At 44.3% G+C, this 16,835-nt stretch overlaps 1 long non-coding RNA gene across 1 annotated transcript; it reads right to left on the minus strand.

Annotated features, from left to right (window-relative positions):
* Positions 1–901: 901 nt before the first annotated feature.
* LOC122200789 lies at positions 902–13,657 on the minus strand. Its single transcript, XR_006193936.1, has 4 exons — positions 13,553–13,657; positions 9,718–9,838; positions 3,089–3,215; positions 902–2,482 (listed from the first exon to the last, which is right to left on the minus strand). It is a non-coding gene; the product is annotated as an uncharacterized LOC122200789 (long non-coding RNA).
* Positions 13,658–16,835: the final 3,178 nt, after the last annotated feature.

The raw sequence follows: 16,835 nt of genomic DNA on the forward strand, positions 1-16,835 counted from the left end.
GGCGGCGCGGGTGGCTGGGACACCGACGGGCGGAGGGCGTAGGGACCGCCCCGACTGAAGGAGCTCGGCCCGAGACACCCGCCGCCAGCCGCCTCGACACCCGGCTCTGACGTCCGCAGCGACTCGGGGACGGGAGCCCTGGAAGCGCCGCACCCTCCCGCCGCTGCGGGTGCCTGTCCGAGGGACGCAAGGGAGCCGGGGGGCCGAGGGGCCCCGCCGTCCCTAAGAGCCAGGGACAATCACTGCAGCCTCCGGGAGGAAAGCCGCGCTGGGAAGAAAAGACGCGAGCTGCTCCCTGCGTCCCCTCTTTCCCAAGATCCAAACCCGCCCTCCAGCCTCTGGCGACTGAGCATGACTCTCGTTTTGCAGATACCGAGGCCTGGACGTGTTGTGAGCCTCAGGGACACAGACATAAATCAGTTATGCTAATCCTGATCTCTGTGGTTCAGATACTTTAAATCCGGGAGCCACCTTCTTACATCTAATTGGCTGGACACCGTTCTTTTTTCTGTTTTCTCCAACCGAGGCCATTCCAACTATTTTATCTCCTAGTACAGACTTCCGTATACTTCGATCATTCCACCCCAAGACGTTACAGTAAACAGGTTCTCTTCCCCTCATCAAATCGGCTCCATTTCTCTACTTTCTGCTTCCACATTTAACTCCTGACCCATCTGGACCAAAACTCCCCAAAAGTTCTAGACTAGAGAGCCCAACATAAACAGAAAGGGCCCAGGAAAAAAGGCGGCGGTGGGGTCAGGGAACGGGGCTATCAAAAAACCAAACTGCATTTTTGTGGTGTTTTTTTCTTTTTAACCTGATGGACATTAAATTGCTGCGTAAAATATTTCATCTGTTCGGAAACTTTATTCTAAAATGACTTGCGCATTTGTTTCACCGATGCTATTTATTTTGGAATTTCAAATAACCCTTAGAGACCATGGACAGTTTTTATGTTCATTAAAACTACACCGGGGTTCAAAAGGATTGTGAGACCTTGCTGTTATGATGTTAATAAACCAACAAAATAGATAAAGATCAAATAGAAAGCAGCATGAGGAGGAAACCAATAAAATGTAGGCCAGTGGGATTTACAAAGTTGTCCTAAAAAACAAAGTCTTTGTCTTTCTCTCCCTTTCCTCATCCTGTTAGCAAATCGTGCTCAAGTAAGGAGAGAGTGCTTGGACGAGTCCATTGCCTGCACCTTGGTACTGTGAGCCAGAAAGCCAGGCTCCTGGTTCCAGCTCACTCTTGCTCAGCTCAGGTGAACACCCAGCTGGTCACACTGGAGACAGAACGTGATCTGGGTGGGGCAGCACTGCCAAATAAGACGGCCCTCCACCTTCTGGAAACTGTAGTGCTCCCAAGGCGTGGGCCTGTGGGTTGCTCCTTTACGTTAGTCCTCCAGTACCTTCCATTTCCTCAGCGTCTGCGTTTCTAGCTTGGCAGTGGCCCAGGCTCCTGAGTTTTCACTTTCCTTCCTGCTGTCGTCTTTTCTGGCAGTTTGGTTGATTCATTAACATCTCCATCAGAGGGATGGGCAGGGAGCTTGAAAGTCCACTCAGCTCTTCTTAATGGTCCTTCTGGTACTGGGTTTGGTGGGAAAAGAGCCACGCTGTTGGCTAAAATGAGATTTTGGGATTATCCATGGATTTAATCTGGTCTTCTCACATCTACCATTTCCACAAGTAATTAGAGATTACTAGATACATTGAGAAGTTGCATTAGCCTTAAAGAATTTGGAGAAAATCTAAATAGGCTTAAATACCATCTTGGAGTCCAGAATGTTAAGCTCTATGCTCCAGATAATTAACATTTTTAAGGCCTTTCCCTGCTCCTGCTCCCTGCACCCTGTGGTTAACGTCACTACTGGGTAACAAGTCACTGAAAACATTTTAAATATAATATATTTTGCAGGGAGGGTGAGCAGAGTAGAAACGCAGTAAATACACTACCGTTGTATTCAGAGAGAAGAGGCCAGGCAGCATTGGCGATTTGAAACTTCTCTATCATCCGAAAGTACATTCCGATCCGGGCAGTTTGCGAAGTTGAGAAGATTTTGATTATTAACATATATGAGAGACCGGCAGGTGGAGGACGATTTGTAGAGCCATGCCCTCTCTGTAAGCATGAGCGTGCCACCCCTCCTCCTGGAGAACACCTTGGACACACAGTGTCTGTCCAGAGCAGTGGGTGATGCTTACAGAGGGTGCATGGCCCTTCCTCCAAGCTCAGAGGGCTCCTTCCAGAGACTGTGAGTGGAGGCAATAGCATTCTTTTGATTTTTCTTTTCCCAGTGGGAGTCCTACATTAGCACTGACATGAAAATGACATCCTATTATTGCAGATGGCTGAGAACATGGTAATCATAGTATCTCGTGCTTCTGTAGCGTTTGACAGTTTTCAAGGCAATTTTGTATTTGTTCTCTTATTTGATCTTCATAATAACTGCGAGGTAGGATGGATATTATCACCTCCATTTCTTTCTGATGAGGAATTTAGCCATGGTCAGAAAGGTAGGAAGAGCAGAGTAGAATTAGAATCCAGCCTTCTGACACACCCTTCCATTAAGGTTCTATACCATTAAAGTTCTATAATAAAACATCACAGTTTCTTATGTGACTGCATTATCATGCCTGCTATATGTTCATTAACTACATTGCACTCAAGCATGATAATTTTATATTGATTTAATTGTGCAAATTATACTCATGAAAAAATGGTCTCTTTTTTAATAGTCTGTCTCCTTGGAATACTATTACTGCAATAACTCTGTCCTTTTGTTGTATTTCTCCCCCTTAATAATCAGCAAGGTGTTAATCTAGCCACGTTGGACAATTTCCCAAAGTCACTTAAACTGACTTATAAAATATCACCCACTATTCACTTTATCCCATGGCTCCTCTTTTCCATTACTAGAATCTGAGTGCATACTGAGCTACTCCCCAAAGGAACGGGTCAAGATCACAGGTTACCGAAAACAAACAACTCCAGCACAAACCAAAGGTTTTTAATGTATGCGTAATAACTACACATTTTATATCCATAGATATTTTTAGAAAGATTGATAAAAAACTCTCTGACATACCCACATGGTGGTAGTCCGATTCATGCTCAAAAAAAGCTTTTCAGCTTTTTCCATCAACACCATTCATATTTTAGAAGACGGACTTTGCAGGGGCCTCCCCAAAGAATTTCCTTAAATCTCTGCCAACCTGCGGGGAGAAGGAGTAGAGATATTACATAAATATCTGCATTGAGTTCTTGGATAGAGTTGCACAATGGCCATATATGGTGAAAGGTGGATTTTCCCTTGTGACTATATTCTTGGAATATGTTAAATGCATATGTCTCCATTTCTGCTCCCAAGAAGCTGGTGTACAGATGTTTAGTATTGGGGTCGTAGAAACGCCGCTGTCTACAGTTTACATGATGTCTAATAGGTTTCTAGAATGTGCTTAAAAGGCAGTGTTCAGAATTAGGCCTCTAACCTTCTTTGACGTAATTGTCTTTCTTTGGAGTCACATCTTGAAGGAAAGGATGAAGATTTGGAAAGAGAATTAATTTTCTCAAAACCAGACTTACTATTTTCCTTCTGTACTTTATAGTAATCCTTTAAACTCAAAAAAACTTCAGCTAATTATGGATTTCTACCTGACTAATGTTGCCATTTGAGTGGCTACGTGTCACTGTTTCTGGTTTCTGACCCCCTGTCAGGCCAATTCTGCCTGATTTCACTCATGTGCTGCTGCTTTTTATAATCTGAACATTATTTCCACTCAAATGTTTCCAGCTTTGCAAAAAACCTAGGAATCTGAAAGGCGGAGGGAAACCTCTCATAACTACTATTTGGATAATTATCACTTTCAGTTATTCTGATTTTTTTTTTCTGCAAAACGGATACTATGAGAAGAACATTTGAAAAAAGTTAAAGGTTTTACTTTGAAAGCTAAATTTTCTAACTCACATTTTAAAAATAGAGCTTAGGCAGTCTCCCTGGTAATTAAAATATAATTTCCCCTCTATTTTCTATGCTCAATAAACTTAACTGTTACAATATATTTTGAAATGTACAACATGGAGTCTAGGGCATTAAACAAAAAAGTTAAAAGGCTTTGAGGGGATTTTTAAAGATCCAGTTTCCTAATAAGCAAAATGGACCCTGGAAAGACTTCATGGTGTTTAATATGTTTTTTCCCTATCTTCTAAATGCAATAATCTCTAACCACCACTTGATCATCAGAGATTTATATTCACTATAATTTATGTCAACTTATATCTGGGATTCTTTTTTTTTTTTCTACAACGTTTGGCAGCAAACTGCTGGTGGAAACTAGAATGTTTCACATTAGCAGCCCTCTTAAATTATTTCTATGAAATAATTTACTGTGGATTACAAATTCTTATATGGCATTTAAAGTTAATGATTAGGCAGAGAGATATATCAAAAATATGATTAGTCACATATGTACCTGACTTGCATGGTTTTAACTCTATGTGTGTTTTACAAGAATTGCTTTTCAAAAAGATATTTCTGGGCTTATGCATTTTTCCTATTAAAGCCAACGTATTTTTAAAGGAAAAGAGAAATAGACATACATGCTCCTATAAACTGTCTCCTCTAATTAAATGTCTATAAGATTATTTTCTATTTCTTGATGGCCATTTACAGCATAGGTACTGCTGCATGGTCTGAAACTTAAAAGAGCTCACAATGGTGAAGATCTCTTGCAGCATAACTTGAAGTCAAGATGTAAAAATCCTAAGAGAGTATGAGAGTTTTAATGAAAATTGTAATGTCTCTCTTTTACTGCCAGGAATCAGTAACGAAGTGATGTACCCCCAACAGAACAAGAAATGAAACGAAACCCAGGGCTCCTTATACAAAGCTCAGAATGAGCTCCTTCCTGACTCGTTTTCATTTTCTCTACATAGTTAAGGCTTAAAGCTGTTAGATATTTCTGTGCTTAATTTCACTTATCACCCAGGGAAGTAAGACTTAGAAGGGTGGCCATGAAAGTTGGGTTAATAGAAAATAAAAAAATAATTAAAAAAAAAAAGAAAGAAAGTTGGGTTAAAATTTTATTTGCATGGAAGCAGCTCCTCCCAGAACATCTCTTCTGTATCTCAGACAGATATTTCTTTTTCTCCTCCCTTCTTCTCTTTTCCTATTTCAGAGTGGTTTTCTTAACTCAACTATTTATGATTCATTTCATAAAAGGCTAGGTTTTCTCCAAGGGTACTATAATGTCTCAAAGTGGTTTTAGAGACTAGCAGTAACAAGAAACTATTTTCTTTTGTGATGTAAAATAAAGTCATTGTTAATAGCCTACAACCTGCAATTAACTATTAGAAAGGGAATTTATGAGGGCTGGTTATTATCCTCCTGAAATAACGTTGTTACAAGTCTGCCCTTGTCAGTCATCTGCAGGAATCACGTGCTGGATCCCAAACAAAGGGAGGGTCTGGATCCACACAGAGGCTCGTGGCAAATTACCCAGTGACAGCCTGGCCTGATAGCCCCTTATGCCCTTTGTCACCTTTTCAAAGCGAGAGAATAATAGCCGCATGTGTATTTTATCCTGATTGGACTAAAAGGCACCTGTTTGTGAAGCTGAGTTTGAATTGGGAATTAGAAAAATATTTGCATGGCTGGTAACAGCAAATTACGTGGGAGTGCCTTGGGGACATTGGGGCAGTAGCAGGCAGGGCTTAGGAAATACAACTGGAAGCATCCCGCACACATTGAAAACTGCGTGTCAACTCTTTTCCTTCTTTCTAACATTAATATAAGTCCTAAGAAGAGCTTCCTCTTCCTCTCCTTGCGCTGTAAGCGCTTTCCCTGGCCGAAGCTGGGTCTCTCTGGCAAGCCCCTTGTGAGTCCTCTTTGGCATCAGCAAAGAAGAGAGGAAGAGAGAGCATCCTATCAAGCAGCTGAGCATGGCATGGGTGGGAGAAGGAGGAGGGGGCAAGGAGAAAGGCACAGGATTATTCACCAGAGGCTGGATTAATCTAAAGCTCAGCAACTGGAACAGGTCTGCTGATGTTGCAGAAGCACCAAAGGTAGAGGGTCTGCCTTGGAGGGAGAGCTACAGAGCATGAAGAATAATGAGATCGTGTGTGGCTGGGGAAGGATGGGAGATGGTCTAGGAGGTGGATGAGGAGAAGGAAGGGGGGGAGAAGGAGGAGGATTAAAGAGGAGGCAAAGGCCTGAGAATGGTTTGATTGGTTTCCAAGAGCCAAAGATATAAAATTCCAGGTTCTAAACCTTTATAATATAAATCATCATTCCCTGAAGAAAGTAATAGAATCTCACTGGTAAAGTAATGGCCTTCTTTACTTAAAAAAAAAAAAATTTTTTTTTTTTTTTTTTTTTGCAGGGGGGAATGCAAGCTGGTGCAGCCACTCTGGAAAGCAGTATGGAGGGTCCTCAAAACACTAAAAATAAAACTACCCTAAAACCCAGCAATTGCACTACTAGGTATTTATCCATGGGATATAGGTATGCTGTTTCTTTTCTTTTTTTTTTTTTTATTATAGGTATGCTGTTTCGAAGGGACACATGCACCCCCATGTTTATAGCAGCACTAGCAACAATAGTCTAAGTATGGAAAGAGCCCAAATGTCCATCGATGGATGCATGGATAAAGAAGATGTGGTATATATATACAATGGACTATTACTCAGCAATCAAAAAGAATGAAATCTTGGCATTTGCAACTACATGTTTGGAACTGGAGGGTATGATGCTAAGTGAAATTAGTCAGAAAGACAAAAATCATATGACTTCACTCATATGAGGACTTTAAGAGACAAAACAGATGAACATAAGGGAAGGAACACAAAAATAATAAAAAAACAGGGAAGCGGACAAAACAGAAGAGACCCATAAATATGGAGAACAAACTGGGGGTTACAGGAGGGGTTGTGGGAGGGGAGATGGGCTAAATGGGTAAGGGGCACTAAGGAATCTACTCCTGAAATCATTGTTGCACTATATGCTAACTAATTTGGGTGTAAATTTAAAAAAATAAAAAAATACAATTAAAAAATAATAAAATAAAATAAATAAAACAATGGCAAATTTGATGTTAAAAAAAATTTTTTTTTTACACTGTGCCTGCAAATGTGGGGGCGGGGGGAAGCTCTCCAAGATTTGGGTGAATGTTGCTTAATATGAAATGCCAAAGCACAGAAGATTGGTTTTAAAATGAGAATAAAAACACAAAACTAAGAACCATCACTTCTAAGACCTTCACTTAAATAAGCATAGTCTAACACGCTGTGATGTTCATTACTGATTTCAGAAAGTTATCAAAAGCATCTGTTCAGTATGTTTGGAAAGCCAACTTGCTTAGTTCTGTGACACAATGTCTGAGTTAGCGTCTATGGAAAACAGAATAGCACACACACGATTTTAATCCCATTATTTTGAAAACTTGGTAAAGCTTTGGTGTCATCTGAAATGGCTGATTTTCTTATTTTGTATACTTAGACAAACACTAATAATAATTTTAGGAAAAAGTTATGTAGATTTAGAAAATTGAAAATCATAATCTAGAATTGAAATTGTCACTTAAGATAGAGCTCTGATTTGTAATTGTCTGAATACAATTTGTCCTTCATAGGATCAAAACTCACCTCTAAAGGAAAGTCTAAAATCCACTACAATCGTTACAAAAATTTGGAAATTAAAGACCTGCTAGAAATAAATATAACAAAACAATAAATGCCATCTGCCAAAGTATTGCTAATTTATATACTAGCAGCCTGTTTGACTTTATTATACAAAACTTCAGAGCAGCCACTATCACGGATATTTATGGAATGATGGCCTGTGTAGTAGTCCCTGACCGTCACTTAATCACCCAATAAATCCAAACCTGGAATATTTTCAGCAACATTTATCAAGGGTCGCTTTTTTTTTTTTTTTTAAGTTTATGTATTTTGAGAGATAGAGCACAAACAGTAGAGAGACAGAATCCCAAGCAGGCCCCATGCCACCAGAACAAGACTGATGTGGGGCTCAAACTCACAAACTATGAGATCATGCCCTGAGTCAAGATCAAGAGTTGGTCGTTTAACCAGCTATGCCACCGAAGTGCCCCCATCAAAGGTCACTTTTAAGTGATATAAACTATCAATGATAGCCTTTTAAAAGACCATCTACTTTCGGTCAAAATGTTGCTATAGAAAATCATCTCTCTTTGAAGTGCTATGTATTAATTACATCTGCAATCACGGTGTCAGAATAAAATGCAAAGAAGACCTATGAAAAGCCTTTCTTAGTTGAATGTAGAAGAGAAGCACAGAAGATGATGTTCATTTTGTAACATGCTCTTATTCCGTGATTATCTATAAATAGCAAGAGCAAAAAGAGACTCAAATGAGTGGCCTTCTGGTCAAAAGATGGAAACTGATATGTTTAGCCATTGAAAACTTAGGAGAACTTGTCACTGTACTGGGAAAATAAAATCCAGTAGAAAATAGGGTTTTCTAAAATGTTTTTCTAATTATCACCTTGCTTCTCTGTGGTTCTGCAAATACAAATAAATAGAAAGCTAAGTTCATTTCTTCCCAACTCTCAGTTTAGCTACAAAACTCCTAAATGAAAACACAATTTTTCTGGTGTTATAGAAGTTAGGAGTGGTGAAGAACAGAGGTTCAAGTACTCCAGGAAAGGCTGTGGAGGGGTGCAGAGGCCTGTGGGAGCAACCAGAGGGGTGCTGGCGAGCGCCCCTTTGTCTCAGACTGTCTACTCCTCACCTTGATCCACTGGCCACATTCTTTCCTATTTTGGAAAAGTGGAGCTGTTAATGTTGGTTCAATACCATAAGAAACACTGAACCTCCTATCACCAGCATCACCATTGCTCCTTGTAACAAGAGAATGCTGAAATGAGCAGTTGTTGAATCCTAAAATGTTAGAGCTGGAAGGGACATTAAAGCAGTCTCTCTGGGTACAGTTTCTAACTATGTAGAGGCTAAATCAAGCATAGATTAACTCTTAACTCTCAATCCATAGTTGTTTAATAAGGAAAGATCACAAATTGGTGTAGCCAACGGATTATAGATTTTAACATATTTTGTAAGATTTATACCTAAATCGGTTAAGTGTCTGACTCTTGATTTTGGCTCAGGTCATGATCTCAGGGTCGTGAGACCAAGCTCCACACTCAGGGAGGAGCCTGCTTAAGATTCTCTCTCTCTCTCTCTCTCTCTCTCTCTCTCTCTCTCTCCCTTTGCCCCATCCCAACCCCCACCACCAACTCTCTCTCTCTCTCAAAAAGCAAAACAAAAAAAAGGATTTACACCTAATTATTTCATGGTTTTCTATATCGTAAATTAGAGCCCAGCTCCCTAGAATCCTAAATTAAATCTGGAGCACCTGTGTCCCATGTGAGTCACAGAGACCAGTGTTGTCCAACAGAAGTGCAATGTGAGCCACACGTGCCATTTAGAATTCTCTAGTAGCCACATTGTAAAAATTAAAAAGGGAAATTAATTTTCATAATTGTGCATTGGTTATTTATTGCTGTGTAACAAATTACCCCCCAAACCTAGCTTGAAACAAACATTTATTATTTTACAGTTGCTCTGCACGAGTGGTTTAGCTGGAGAGTTCTGGCTCAGGGTTCCTCCTCAGTTTGTAGTCAGGCTATCAGCTGGGCTACATTGACTGGGGCAGGAGGGTCTGCTTCCAAGAAATATCACTCACATGGCTGGTTGTTGGCTGACGTGCCTCACCTCTCCTCCACGCGACTTCTCATCCTCCAGGGACTCTTGTCTTCATTTGGCATCTTCTGCATGAGAGTCTGTTCTTTACTGGTGACTGTGCTCTGAGATAGAAGTAGAGAGGGCACAAGCTAACGTAGGGAGGAAGGAGCACCCAAGATAAAAGCTGCATTTTGTAGATTTGTAACCTCATCTTGGAAGTTACATTCTATCACTCTTGCCTTTTTTTCTGTTAGAATTGACCCATTAAGTCCAGCCTACATTCTAGGGGAAGGAATCACACTTATGGGTTATTGGGGGTCATCTTTTTTTTTTTTAACATTTATTTATTTTTGAGACAGAGAGAGACAAAGCATGAACGGGGGAGGATCAGAGAGAGAGGGACACACAGAATCTGAAACAGGCTCCAGGCTCTGAGCTGTCAGCACAGAGCCTGACGCGGGGCTCGAACTCACGGACCGCGAGATCATGACCTGAGCCGAAGTTGGACACTCAACCGACTGAGCCACCCAGGCGCCCCTTGGGGGTCATCTTAAAAGTAGCCTACCGCAAGTCTGTTTTAATTATCCCAATATATTGGGGTATTATTTATGGTATTATTATATAATGAACATAAAAATTGTTAATGAGATATCTTACATTCTTTTCTTCACACTAAGTCTTCAGGATCCGGTATGTATTTCATACTTACAGTTCCAACCAATTGGTCTAGCCACATTCCGAACACCACTGGGCACATATGGCTAGTGGCTACTTTAGCACGGCACATCTCTAGATGCTCTGCAGTCACCTAAAGACCCAAAGACCCTAACTTAGGGGATCTTCTTCATTTACAATGTAAGTGATTGATCAGATCTGTATCAAGTGATTACCGTGTTCCAGGCATGGTGCTAAATGTGGGGAACCCCAAATCAGTAAATTGCCATGCCTGCCCTAAAGGAACTCAGCCAGACAAATAAGAAGTTAAATTCTAAATCTAGATCAACCATCTTGGGCCTACCTCAGAGAGCTCTAACCTGTGATGGGTTCTAGAATGAAGCAGAACGCAGTCTCTCCACACTCCTTGGGAAGGTGGTGACCCAGAGTCTTTTCAGAGCAGCCAGAACCTCCGACAATGACCATAGACATCACTCACCCCCAGACCCAACCTGAGGCTATGTCTCCAGCTCTAAGCTGGAGCCCATATGTTGGCCTGAAACCTGATTTGCTTTGGATGTGGAGCAAATTAAATATTTGTTTAACTCAGTACATTGTACTTTCCACTATTCTCCATAAGCAAGACCTGTAGGGGAAGGGAGATATAGGGCTTACCGTAACTATTTCAGGCTTCTTGGGTGCTTTGGAGGTACGTGCCATTGTTGCACCAAGTTTTATACATAAATGTGACTCCGTTTACATAGAACGGAAGGTCCTTAATTATCTTACCAGCTATGAATGGATTTAGCAACAGGGAGCATTATTTTTAGTGTATTCTCTGCCTTAACTGTGATAATGTACATACGTATCTGACTTGAGTCTTTTCTCACACTTTATGTCCTGAAGCATATTTGTGCTGCTTAAAGAATAACTCTGTGCAGCCAGGACCTACCCGAGGAGTTTCCCATATCCCCAAAAGGCATTTACAGGCTATGTATTAATGGTGATATACCTGGCAATACAGTTAAAGAATTCTGGGTTTCATTGGGGATGAGGGGGGGCGGTGGGGAATGCAACATACTTTTCACTAGCAGTAGAGGAAAGCAGTTTTCTGAGTGGTTTTTCTACCACAGTAAATAGCAGTCATGTATTTTCAAGTTAGAGGAAAATCCATGCCTATCTCAATGGGAAGAAATAAGTTTCATTCAGATGCTGTCTGGAAAAATGGTCTTGAATACCTTCTTTATTTCTTGTCTTCATAAAAATATTGTTTAGGGAAAAGAAAACCCCATAAAGACAATTTCAAGTCAAGGACCAGACATAAAACAACCCACCTTTCTTACATGCAAAATTCATTTCTGAGTTTCCATCATGTATCTATGCACTGTTTCATCAAAGTGATAGTAGCTGTATCTTTCAAAATAAAATACCTTTGTGCCACAATGTGGATACTATAAAAACCAAACCAAACCAAAACACCAACAACCTGATGACACATCTCGTTTATGTGTCTAACGTCACGATTTTTGGTTGAACCATCATAGTCTAAGGCTCAACCACTCAACCTGGAAAAACATTCATGGGGTCTGCAACATAGAAAAATCCCTAAAGCTGTTCAGCTGGAATTTTAAGGGTGAGATTACAGCTTCTGTTTTGTGTAAATCTGTCCAGATTTAGCATTTTACAGTATCAGGTACTACTCTAAGAGCCAAGAACCACTCTGCCTAAAGGCCCCTGCACAAAGAGAGACCTCCAAGCCCCAAAGTCAGGTCACATTAGAGAAAGAAGTGAATTGTAAACACTCCATTGTAAATACAATTTACACACGTCATTTTTTTTTTTTTTTTACATGTAGAGTAGATTCATTCTAAAAGCACACTTTGCTCCTGTTTTGGAGGTTCTAAATAAAAGAAAATAGCATTTTAATGGGCCTTTGGGAAGGCCAGCATGCTCAAACAGGGCATATATGATGGGATCTATGACTATTTTCTCTGAGTTTTAGAATGCAAACTTAAGTCCACAGCATACACTCCAGCAAATATATCTGTATCTATATCTATGTCTATATCTATATCTATCTATATCTATATCTATATCTATATCTATATCTATATCTATATCTATATCTATATCTATCTATGTATCTATCTGTTCACAGACTGATACAACCCGCAAGCACATAATGTGTATATGGACAGTGACAAAAATATCTCGATTTTTTTTTCAATTACAGCTTTTGTTGTGATTTATTCTAACATATTCCACAAAATAAACGTTTCATTGATAGTGCAGGCAGTGTGAAGTCTGGGGGGTGTACAGCCCCCTCTTTGGAGAAAGAGGGAGACTCCTTTAGCCTTTTCCACCCGAATTTTGATTTGCTTCGTAAAAGTGGAAGCTGAGTCCATCAGCTAAACAGCCAAGCTTGAGATCTGGTTTAAACCTGGAACTCACTCCATTTGGCCGGCGTAGGCGGCTGCCAGCAAAGTCCCTGGGCTGCCTGTTCCCTAGAGCGTTTGCGTGCCCTGTTTACCCGGCCTGGTTCGGCGCGCAGGGGGGGCTTCCCGTCTGGGGAAAGATCTTGTTTACTACCCTCTCTCCCAACCCCCAGGCTAACCGTGCGGCGCGAATCCGGAGAAGCGCGCCCTCGGCGGGGGCCCTGAGTCCGCAGCGCCCGGCGCCTCCCCAGCGGGAGGCGGGAGCAGGCCCCGGCTCGAGGGCTGGGCTGTAAGTGCGATCTTGACATTGCGCCCTTGTTGCCAAGACTCGTGGGGCACAAGAGCAACTGCAGCGGGTCCCGACCCGCGCCGGGAGACTGGGACTGCGGGGCGCGGCCTGCCGCGCAGTCCTCACAGCCCTCCGGGCCCTGGTCCGAGCAGCGCTCCCGGGCCGCGGGGCGAGAAGCGGGGGGAGCCGGTCGAAGCCCCTGGCTCCGGGTTGGAGGCGCTCACGCCCGGGTCTCGCCACGCAGACCTTCGAGGAAATCTTCCTAAAAACAAAGTCCTAAACTGCAGGCTATTCGTGATTACGCGGAGTGTCGTCCCTGCCCAAGGGGCGCGTCCACGCGGACCCCGCGCCTCGTAGAGCTAACTGGCTTCCACGCAGGCCGGAGCGGTTTCGTGGCCGCCCTAGCAGGGACCTGTGCAGCAAAACAGACAACGCCGAAAACCGCAAAGTGAATTTACCGGAAAACTCACGAAGGTTAAGCTCCGGGGTCCTTCACGGCCCGACCCTCCTAAAGCCCAGAGAGGGGCGCTAGCAATTCCGGATTCCGAACTGTGCCTGTTAAAGTTCCCCTCCCCCGCCTTCCAAGCCCAGGCCGCACTCCCTGCGCGGCCCACCCGCCTCGCCGCCGCCCGCGGGGCCGGAACCGCCCGCCCCGGGCACCGCGCTCGCGGGTTACAGGGGAGCGCCCGGAAGGCGTAGCCAAGGAGTAAGTCCGAAACGCCAAGCTGACTCACGCGGGGCAGAAATTCAGACTTATGACGTCATTTTCACACCTCCTTTCTCGGATTGTCTCGCGTCTGTTGAGCCCACCTAGGGAACAGGCCCACACAGCAGCTTAAGCCAAAGTGTTACGATTCCGAGGGATGTGTAGATTCGATGGAACTTCTCATTCTCCTAAGCATCATTTTTATTTTCTTCGTATAATAATCTCATCTTTAGGTCAAGGGAATGAATTTGATTATTAAATATATCTTTTATATGTTATTGAAACCAGTGTGGTGAGATGAAATATAGGCAGTATTAAATGTCAAAAACAAAACAGTACCCTAAACCAAAGCCTCCTCTTTAGGGCTGCCTCAATAAGCAGCTGGAGAGAGAAGAGGGAGGATTTCGGAATCACCACGAAGGAGCAGGAAGGTCTCCCTTGCTTGTCATCAGAATATTATACACACCCACTTCTAGAATAAATAAATAAAGCATTGATTGCCTCTAAACCTGAGGCCTAGCCTGAACAAAAAAATGTCACAGCAGTCTGCAAATTCAGATGACTTTGCCCATTTCTATGCAAGGAAAACAGCTCCGTACTTTGAAATCTAGGCTTTTAAATTTCCTGACTCACTGTGAGGGGAGGTGGGATGGGTTGTTCTTATACCGCAAAGAAACACAAATCATTCCTGGTTAGAATCTTCCCAACTATATTCTGGCCAAGGAAATTATCAGAAGCCTACAATTACAAGAATTTTAAAAACTACCTACAATTATAAACTGCATTTTGTACTTAATCCTAAACAGGCTGAGGGTATTTTAATAAAAAATGATATCAAGCAAGTAGCATTCTTTCTTTATTTGTTGGCAATGTTGCTCTCATAGGATTTTTCCAAAACCATAGGGGTGGAAGGAAAGAGAAAAATGTGGGCAAGTGTGCGTTTTGCTTGGATCTGAAACTTCCTGATCTTAAATCTTTGTCTCTATCACAATCATGTCTAGACTCAAAGCTGGCTGTGCTTGGCTTACTAACCTGGGTTTCTGCTGTATAAACTGAGAACCACAAGTGAGCTTAGCTGATCCCTGCTGGGCAGGTGCTATACCTAACGCCCCTGTGGAGGACCGCAGCCAGGGGAAAGCCTAGAGATCACCCCAGCCACTTCCCCCAGTCCCAGGCCTAACCCGAAAACATTTAACCTTGAGCTTTTGTTTTATTTTTTTTTTATTTATTTATTTATTTTTTTTTTAAGCACACAGTTTTCACAAGCCAGGTCCTCTCCTCTAGACCAGCGGCCCCAGCGCGTGTCCTCTGCTGCGTGGGGAGAGCCCGGCAGCTGGTGGATCCGTCTGGCCCACAGCTGCAGGATCGGGAGCTCCTCTCAGACTCGGCTCCTTTCAGAAAACTCTTTTCTTGTCGGATGTGGTTTCCCTTTAATTAATCACTCATGCCCGCGTGTCCGCCGCGCAGCTTCCCCACTCTTCCTCCAGCCCCGCATATGATCCGTTTTTTGGAAGCGAGAGCACAGACCGAGCAAGTGGGGGCGGCGTGGGTGTGGACTCCGCCGGCCACAGGGCTGCCGGCTGTCCTGAGAGACCCCAGTTCGTGGTACTTTCTAAGATAGGCTTTCTGGAAGATCCACTCCCTCCTCCCGGACTTTCTAGCCAGTTGGCCACGCAGTTCCAAGCCTCGGCCTGGGTGGTCCAGGTGTTCCGGGTGGTCTAGAAGACCATGTTTCTGTCAGGTTCTCTCCCTTCTCCACCTCCTTCCCTCCCCTCCCCTCGCCGCCTTAGGAGCTGGCATCCTGCTGGCAAGAGCCACCTTTTGCCCCCCATTCCCACCCACTCCCTCAAGGATGGTCCCTCCAGGCCTGACGTGGCCTTCCCGAATACTGTGGTTTACTGGACTTCGCAGGGCAAACTGGCCAAGCTTCCAGAAAGTTCAGCACCTGGATGATGTTGGCCGAGGTCTCTGCAGTCTCCTCTCCGGAAAGCCTTGGCCCTAAACCCTAACACCAGGGTAGTCTCAGGACTGTGGGCCCTGATGATGCAGCCGGTGTCCATTCATCCCTTTTCCCTCGTTGCGTTTCGTTCTGTTACTTCCAAGCCACAAAGGGAGGCCTCCTAAGCGGGCATCAGCTTTAAGGGCGCAGCCGGTTGGAGCAGGGACCACCCTGGGACTCGTGGGTCTCCAAATGTTGCTCCTGGCGCCACACGCCGAGCGGGGAGGGATCAGATATTCCCGTTTGTGAGCGGTGGTGGCTCCCAAGAGACCACGTGGGGCTCGGTGTGCAAACTTTAGTAGAGAAACGATCGGGGTGCTGCTGCATCGATGCCTCAGGCGGCTGGGGCGCCAAGTTCGTGTCCAGCCCGCCGCGGGGCGCTGGGCGCGGGCCTCGGCTACCCCAACCCCGCCGCAGGCCCCCGGGGTGCAGCAGGCTTCCGAGGCCGCGGGGGCTCGGAGGCTGGAGGCGGGGGGGTTGGGGGGGGGGAGAAGGGAGGGGGGAGGGGGGACAACCCACTTCCCCCTCCCCCCCAGCACGGGGAGGTCTGAGCGCGATAGCGGGGCCCCGCGCGTGGACTCCGCCCGGCCGGCCGCCTGCCCACCCGCGGCCCGGCTCGGCCGCGTTCCCAGCAGCCGGGAGCGCTTCCTCGCTCGGTCACGGATCCAGGCCGCCGGTCCAGCTGTCAAAACAGGGGGTGTCTCTTTCATTCTGGCTCACAAAGTCCCAAAGGGGAACAGGGGGCCTTAATGCTTGTGTTTGGACACAAGCAATTATCCCTAATTATTCTTTTTCTTTTGAGCCTGCCCGTCCCGCCGGCGAGCTCGCCGCGGAACGGGCCCCGTAATCCTCCCCGGTCGGCGGATCGCAGTGGGTTCTGTGCGGCCCGAAGCTCGGGCGCTTTCATGTCACTGCGGGTTTAGAGCTGATTCAAACTCATTGCGATGGGGGAATTAACCCCGGGGCCCGGGCTTTCAGGGGCCTCTGATAAGAGATTATACGTGTTGATGGCAAGCTTTTCTTGGCAAAATGTTTT

The sequence above is a fragment of the Panthera leo genome, chromosome A1 (genome assembly GCF_018350215.1).
Source record: "Panthera leo isolate Ple1 chromosome A1, P.leo_Ple1_pat1.1, whole genome shotgun sequence".
Taxonomy (NCBI): domain Eukaryota; kingdom Metazoa; phylum Chordata; class Mammalia; order Carnivora; family Felidae; genus Panthera; species Panthera leo.